Source organism: Gastrolobium bilobum, unplaced genomic scaffold, assembly GCF_033153095.1.
Source record: "Gastrolobium bilobum isolate Gb01-03AN ecotype WA unplaced genomic scaffold, APGP_CSIRO_Gbil_v1 utg1031, whole genome shotgun sequence".
Lineage (NCBI taxonomy): Eukaryota > Viridiplantae > Streptophyta > Magnoliopsida > Fabales > Fabaceae > Gastrolobium > Gastrolobium bilobum.
The window spans coordinates 747,874-757,142 of NW_026899326.1; the positions used below are offsets into that span (position 1 = coordinate 747,874).

The 9,269-nt window shown below is 28.2% G+C and overlaps 1 pseudogene; it reads left to right on the forward strand.

The window, feature by feature from the left end:
• Positions 1–9,269, forward strand: part of LOC133289687 (putative pentatricopeptide repeat-containing protein At1g12700, mitochondrial) — a 68,077-nt pseudogene that overhangs the window by 19,843 nt on the left and 38,965 nt on the right.

A 9,269-nucleotide genomic window follows, 5' to 3' on the forward strand; every position in this document is an offset into this window, starting at 1 on the left:
TTATTTAACATTTATTTCTGTCTCTCTTATTTTATTTTCCTTCTCTTTTTTTGGTCAGTCTTATTGAAACTGTAAAGGAATAACTAGATCGGCCCATTACAAATTATAGAATATTGAAAGATTACACTTTGAATTTCTGGTCTTGGTGATTATGGAAGGGTAATATTTTTCTTATATTACATAATTTGTTTTTATCTCCTAGACTCGTATTTTTGGTACTTTGTATTTTTGGTCTCACGATAATTTTTTTCTCTCATCTTTAATTTTCTTTTTCTCTTCTATTTATTGTTTGGATTAGAGATAATACTTTTCATATGTACAATAATTTACTCATGATACGTTCAACATGTTTTCTATCTTGAATGCTTACCCACATTTTGAAGAAAGATTCAAAGTATGGTTTTAATTAACTTTTTTTTAAAAATCAATTACAAAGGGAAAATCTCTAAATTTTTGTACTAAATATGTTTTTCAATATTTTTAAGAAAATTTTCCAAAATTTCTTTTTTAAAATATAATCAAAATTTTCAAAATAATTTTCTAAAAAATTAACTTTCTCAAATTTAAATAAGATAGAATCAAATTTTTCAAAAAGGAATTTAATCTTAAATTTAACTTTTTCTATTTTAAATAAAAAACCAAATCTTAAAGATTTATTTAGATTAAAATAAATATTTTCTATCTACAGTAGCTCCAAAACTTTAAGATAATGTAACCCAAGATATAATCATGATTCACCTCATCCAACTATTTCATGAAATCTAAATTTTTTTCTTGCAACTTAAATCTTCAATTTTTCATGACAATTTTATTGCATTCACTTCTTCATAACTCTTCACAAATTAAATCTTGCATCAAACTTTCTAACAACAAACAACCTGTTTGATAATTTATCTTCACTTATTTATTAATTATTGTGATCAAAACTAAAGAAGGTATGAGATCTAATACTGTTCAAATTGCTCGTGGGATTGAGAAGACAATACCCCACGCATTTAATAGATATCTACATAAACAAAGTTAAGTGGGTCATGAAACAAATAATAAGAAGACAAAAACATCAGCAGAGAGAATACATATAGCCAAGCTAAATCAAGAACAAAGGCGAAGCATTTTAATAAAAATGAGTCATAAACTAGCAGGTGTCCTACATAGTATAAGAATTTTCTTTGTATCTAACTATGACAATGGAACTGAACCAAATTACTCTTCTGTTATGTAGCATTTTGTTTCATCTTTTTTATTGAATTATATGCACTAAGTAGTTACTAATTAGCGGTTTCTTCTTTAACTCTTGAAAAAAAGTAAATTATTTTGAGAAAGTCTTAATAAAAGATAATCTCGGGATAACCATTTCAAAATGAGCTCAAATTTGATTGGGCCCTTCAAATCATGAGTCCCCAACGTTTTTTAGACTTTTAGGGTCCTTTTTATTGAGTTTGTAATTTTTTTTCAATTTGTTTTATCTTTTTTATTTCCGTAGGGATATTTTTATAATTCTTGTTATTTTCCTTTTTGTTACCTGAGCGTTATGAATCCTAATTATTTGATTATTTTTTATTAAATAAATATATTATTAAAAGTTGTGACTACTCTGAATTTTATTCGTTCTGTTTAGCCAATTTCACATATGCTTTGCCATTAGAAAATAATATTAATTTTTTTTTTAAACAATTACGTGTAACAAGTAATGCTCAATTTATGAAGTCAACCAATTGAATCAATGCTTGATGCAGAAGACAAAAATCGTACAAGTTTTAATTAAAAATTAATTTTGATCAATTGTCAAAGTTTTTTATTATGATAGTATTTCATTAATATATTAATCATAATAATAACTATATGAGAAATTAGACTTTGTAATTCTATAATAAAAAATATAAAAATATTTATGCAACAGATAATAAAAATTAAGAAATATATTTATCATGTTGCATAAGATAATTTTGTTTCGTGCATACATAAAAAGTATGTGAGATCCGCTTGTTTTTTCTCTCTTCTCTTTAATGAGTTTTATCTATTTTTTTGTGTTGCATAAGACAATTTTATCTCATGCAACATGAAAAATATATTCTTTATATAAATTGAAGTCAAATGAAGACTTTGAGATATTTTAATAGTTTTGCATATCATCTCAAAATTTTTAAAATAAATAAACAAGAACGTAACATATACATAATACATTCAATTCAAGGAGTTACAACTTAGAGCAAGGAGTATTGGGATCAAATTGATGTCAAGATCCCCAAAGTCGTTGAGTTTTATAAAATAAAAAAGCACGTGTTTGATTGATCCTTAGCTTAATTGGGGGAGTTTTGCCATAGGATTTGAAAGCTACTTGAAATTATGGATCAATAGCCAAGTTAAGAATAAAAAAAAAATAACAAAAGAAGTCTTCATTGGTGGTAGAGAAGAATATGGAAATGCATTAAAATTAGAAAAGTCAAGATGATGGGATAAGAGAGAGCATAAATTAGTATTTAGTAAAAAAAAAACTATAGCATATTCTCCAAAATATGCAAACTCTTTTTGAAAGGAAAAACGGGTCAAACCAACCTTCCATTCTCAAGAAAAGAAATAAAGGGAAAAAAATATATATTGTGAGTTTGCCAATTTTAGGTAAGAATTTTAGTTCGATTTTTGAAAAATCTCATTGTTCAAATTTAATTTAGTGTACATTTTTTGTTCACAAGTTCTCCACGTAAATCATAGTTGGCTTAAAAAGAACATGTGCCATGTCAAGTCCTTTCATTAGGATTACCGCCAAATGGAAACTAAACAAAATATTTAAATATGAATCATGAAAGCTTTCGTTAAAGGAAAAACTGTTTATTATTTTAAATGACATAATTTATATCATTTTACTTTCATACAGAAATGAAACTCACACCTTTATTTTTTTGTCAACTTTCTCTTCTCCTTTATCTATCTCTTTCTCTGTCTTAAAATGACATAATTTTACATCATTTAAAATGACACACACTTTTTCTTTAGTTTTTTTTTGGAAATATTCCGATCGGTTCATTGCTTTACAATTAATCCGATTCGGGGCGGGTCCAGGATTAAGACTTTAAACCCCTCTCAAAGGTGATACTGGGGAGATTCGAACACATGCTCTCCCCCTACCTGCTTAGCTCTCATGCACCAACTGAGCTACCACCATTTGATACACTTTTTCTTTAGTTAAAACTAGTAAAAAGTGACCAATAATATTGTCTATGTAGGGCAAAGAATTTTTTGTTGATTATTCTTTCTGTTTTATAATTAGAAGTCATTTTAAATAACACACTTTACATCCTTTCATTTCACTCTCATAAAAAAATTAGACCCATATCTTTAAAAAAAATTCCCTCCGTTCTCTCTTCCATAATTTATCTTTTTCTCTCACTTAAATGACACAACTTTATATCTTTTAAAATGATATACACTTTTACCTTTATAATTATTATGTTATAGAGAAAGCATTGTTTATTTATGCTCGCAGTACAGTAAAGGAGAGAGAGTGAGATTAGGAAAGAGAAAACAAAACTTGTGAATCCCATATTTTGAAAATTGATTTTCTTTGAGTTACATGATGGTCATATAGTCCATTTATTATTATTTGTCATTTCATCACATCATCTCATCAACTATGCAATAAAAAGGGAGCTATACTTACATTTAGAGGGCGTTTGGCACACGAAAAATCTTTTTTTATCTGGGAATCTCAAATTTTAAAAATATAATTTTTACATTCAGTTTACGATAATATCTTAAAATAAAAAATTTAGAAAAATTCAGTTTCACGAGAATCTCCAAAAATCCCACGTACCAAACGAGCCCCTAGTGCTTTACAGAGCAGTGATGAATCAAGAAAATTTTATTTAGGTTTGTGTACTTAATGTCGGGAGATTTATTCGAATTTTTTTTTAAAAAAGTTTTAAATGCATCGTGCAGGATAGAAATTTTTTGGGAAAAAATTGCAATATATGGCTTTCATTCACAGTCTGTGAATGAAAAAAACAGGAAAAAAAGTATAGGCTTTGTATTCATTCATTCACATAAAGTTGCAAAGTGACCACCGATTATTCATTCACACAAAGCCAACAAAGACAAAGTTGTCCTGTGACCACCCATTATTCATTCACAGAAAGTTGAACAATTTTATTCATTCTTTGCCTATACTCTTTTCCCTGTTTTATTTATTCACAGGCCACCCAAAGTTTTAAATGCAATTTCCCTGTAATAACAAATAAAATAAAATAAACTTACGTCTGCACTTGGGATAAGTGGCAACTGAGTAGGTCTACCCACAGTACTAATTTTGAAGATAAACATGGCTTATATGCGTAGTTAAATATTTTGTATTTAAGGACAAGTGAACCCAATTCTACTTTCTCTTCTTTTTGCAATCTTAGGCTGGATGGCCAGGTAATGTCTTACTTTTTGGAGGACAACAAATCATCAAAATGGAACTTTATATTGGGTTGTTAACGGCAGGAATCTTTACAACAAAAAAATTGAACAAAACGGAAAAAATTAAGAAAAAGGTATATCTTTCAACTTGTGATAAAAAGGAAAAAGAGAAGGTGTTGAACAATCAGATCATATGGCAATTAGCAAACCAATATGTTTATATTTATATGTGCTTTTTTATTTTTATTTTTTATTTTGGGGCAGGTTCCTGTACTTAAACCTTGCTTGAACTGCTGAAAGAGTGAGGTTAGCATTTGCTATATTTGACTTTCCAAAACTCTAATATGTTTTGATTGGATTCCAAAAGATAGGGAAAAAAATATGGGGAATACATGGATCCTTTTGTAATATTGAGAGTTTAAAAACATTCTCTCGTGTTTCAATCATTTTCTGAAAACGATGTTTAATTTTAATACTGTCATCTTACCGACTCTTCTATATATATTCTTCTGTTTCTTACCGAACTCTTTTCTTTATATGTTTTCTGTTGAGTTTATTCTTTGATTTTTATTCTTTTGCAGTATATAGTTTCTTTTAAATTTTATTCCTTTTCAACAACGGATTATCATGTTGACGAATTGTTTGGCACCAAATAGTTACAAAGAGAATATGTAAATTTAACTGATGAAGACTACTATGAACTGAACCACAGAGTTTGAGTTTAGACGATTTGAAGGTAAGAAACGCCTTATCGTGGTTTGAGCTCCTCCACAATGAATCTTTCATATGCAGAAGACCACAAAGTTGGGAAATTATTTAGCTTCAGTTAAATATTACACAATGTATTATTTATTATATTATTTTATTAAATTATCTGAGAGAATGGTATTTTCCGTTATTACGGCTGTAAATGGTTATAGTTAGAAAACATCGATATTAATGAGATTTATCTCACGTGTGTTTGTTTTGTGCTAACCTTTCCAGAAAATCATAATGCCTACTCTAAGCCTAGCAGATGAAGGATGGAGTACCAATATTTACTCTTATGAGGACCGCATCGAGTTTTATATTGTAGTAGGAAATCAAGGAGCCGCTTCCATATTCTATGCTGATAGCGTGGAGACCTACACCTATAGGCTAGATTAGGATAAGACTTTTGTATTGTATAATTATGTGATGTAAGAAATAAACTGAAGTGATGTAATATTCAGTAGACTGTAGGACTTATGTAAAATAGTTTCCGTATGTAACTATCTGACTTAACTTTGCCTCTAAAGTATGTTGATAGATGTTTATATAATTTTCTTCACTATTATTATTAAATTCAACTTCTTTCCATCTTATTTTTCTTTGACGAAGTATAAAATAAGAAAACATATATATATAAAAATAAATCATGTAATATTCCTTATTAACGTTTGTAACAAGGGATGTTACGCCTTTAATAGGAAAAGCAAAATAATTCCTACTCATTGGAAACTGTGCTAGTATTTTTTTTAATTTTATTTTTCTTTTATAATGGAGCCCACCAAAATTTATTAGTGCAGGAAAAAAAATTATTGTCCTATTACAGGACATATATATTTCCCAAAAAATATTTTCTTTAAACAAAATTTGGTTTTTTATGGGAAGAGATCTTTTCTACATGTCATCAAAATTGATTTGGGCCTCATACTTGAATAAAATAATTATTTTGATAAAATAAATGGTTTAAGAGGACAAGAAATTAGGTCAGATAAGTTATATTTTTAATTTTAGCTATTGATTTTATTTACATGATTATGATTTATTTGATATTTAAACCGTTATATGAAAACAAATCAATGATCAAGATTTGACGTAAGACTTCTTATTTTTATGTAAGAATATCCTGCCACTAAAAAATTCTCCTCGTACTACTTGTTAAATGAACAAAATTTTGATACATCAGATATAACTTCCAACTGGGTATATGTATTTTTCAAAAGGAGAATTATTTTTCAATATGATGGATTTTTTTTTTTGATAATTTTTTTCTCAAATATAAAAAAAAGATGTTTATCTGTTAAATAGGGAACCACGAGAAAGACAAAAGTGAGAAGGACACCCATATATATATGGATTAGTGTTATCCTGATCAGCTACTTTTTCCATCTCACCCTGATTACGGATAAAAAGAAGGCATCATCCTAATCTAAAGTTGTCTAGATTCAAGAATTTTAAATTAAACATTTTAAGTGAACAGAACAGAACAGAACAGGTAAACCAATCATTTTAATAAATAATAAATGTGTGGGGGAACTGTTACAAGCAGTCATTATCCTCACTAGTTTAGACTTGTTAGATGCAGACATACCAATAGAATCAATGGTCAATAATAAAGCAGCAATATATGTTAAATATAAAAAATAAGATATTACATCTACCTCCATGACTTTTTCTTCCCTCTCCTACTCAAATTATTTCTTTCTCTTTAAGTTAGTGCACTTTTTTGTTGTTGTTGTTGCCCTTTGCTGCGGGATTGATCTGAATCTTCTTATTTCGAAATTTAATTTTGACCCATTTAATGTAAAGGTGGAATATTTCATTCATTGATTTAAAATTTAAATATTTTATCAAAATAATATTATAAGACATACATAAGAGTATGTACATTCAAATCTAGTGGCGGAGCTAGGATTAGGGGAAGGTGTGAAATTAATTTTTTATAGGGAAAACATCATTTTCTGTTGTAGCAAAATATATTACAATTCTTGCACATAGATCGAAACTTGTGCCATTTATTTTTGTTTTTTGTTTTTTTTTTTAAAATGATGGGCCCATGTATTATGTATCTACATGAATTATTGCTTATCATCTGCAACATAGGAAAACTAACGCCCTTTTTTATATTACATAATATGAGTGTTTTCTCTACCTATTGATCTCATATCTTCATGGAACTCATTTAGGTAATTTCATACCAAAATATTAACATTAACAACATTTCAAAGACTGAAACAATATACTATTGATCAGATCCAACATACATAAAAAGTAGTTTAAAGCAATAATTAAAAAAAAGGAGAGTGCCTTCATTTAATGTTAACATTAACTAAAACAATGCTTTTAACTATAATTTTTTTTTTTTTAAAAAAAACAAAAGATTGCATCTAAGTAGCCCGAAAAGTGAATCTTTTAAGTTAGAGCAAATTCATTTTCTCTATATGAAACTATTACGCAAAGAGAAGCACAATCATACAAATGAAAAAAGAGTAAGCAAAAAAGTCAAAGCTTTCATTAATCGAAAAATAGCAAATGAAAATAAAAAATAAAAAATGCAAAAAGGGTACACATAACACACATACACATTAAGTGAAGTGGAAGTAGATTTCAACTTAGATCTCAAACCAGAACTTTCAGAAGAAGCACATTTAACATTAACAACAGTACCATAGCCTTCAACTCCATAAAAAAAAATTCAATTTTTTTAAGGGGGCGACAGCCCACCCTAACCTCCCTCTGGCTCCGCCCCTGTTCAAATCGCGTTTGGGAAGGAGCATGATTCATGCATGGACGACACATGTTACAAGTTGTATATCACTTCATGTATGACTTAAACGTAAATACAACCCATGCATTTTTTATTATATTATTTTAATAAAATATTTAGATTTTGAATTAATCCAATAAAATATTTCCCATTTCAAATGATTATGGTCAAAAGGGTTTAATTAATGTTTATCATTTTATACGAGATAAAATTATCTTCGAACTCATGTTTTATTTTTCTCTCTTCTTTTTACATGTCTCACACATTTTTACACGTGTAAGAAATAAAATTATCTCCTATAACATGAGAATCATAAGACCCATTAAACAATTGTATCTTAAGGTTGGAGTATGGTCGGGTCCATTATAGGAGAGCTTTGTTAAGATTATTTTCTCATTTCCAAACTCTGAATAAAATATTTCTATTAAAGAAAATGAATTTCTTAGTAATTGAATCAATGATGGTTGATAATAATGTTTATTTCTAATACCAACAAAGATATAATAAACACAAAAATAAATAAATCAATGTTGTAAAATATGGGTCTACCACAGCCGGTCAAATTGAAAATTTGGTGGCTCATCAAATTGGACGATTTGTGATTAACGTTTTATAAAAACAATATCTACACCTAAATTGGTAATTTAGTTAATGTTTTACTTAGCCAAATCGAGTAGTGTTGAATTGAATTGAATTGAATAAAGAGCATCAAAAGCCAACAAGTACCTACAAAGTGGGAATTGTTCGGGTTGGAGAGAGGAGTCCTTGTTGAGCTTGGTTGGAAGCTTGAGCATTAAAGTGAGTTTTTGCCACCTACACTTCAAACTTCAAACCATTTGTCGTCTAGTTGGAAAAAGTTGCATTTATCATGAAGGAGAGGAGGACAAAGATTGGGTTTGCTTGAAATAGCCAAAGGGTGTCAGCTGAGCTCAAAAGGAATGGGTCTTTTTTACTCTCCCAAATATGCCAACTCATGCCACCAACATTTTGATTTGGGAGACTCATCTCATCCAATTAAAGAGAAGAAGAGAATAACAAGAGACACATTGGCTAGAAGTCTACAACAAAGAAGAATCAAGGACTTTTTTTAATCTATAACTATTTTTTTATAATTATTTTACATAATAAAAATATGAAATATGTTATTCTACGTATTTTTTTTTTTATGCACATCTTGCATACCAATCTTCAATACTTTTAATCAAAATCTCAAAAGGAGAAAGAAATGATATGATTATAATTTAATGGTGTTGGAGAATGATAAATAAGGTAGTTATAAATAAAAGTAAACAAAATAATTTATCTTTAAAAATATATAAAAAAACATTTTTGATAACTTTTATTTTGATAACAAATTATTAAA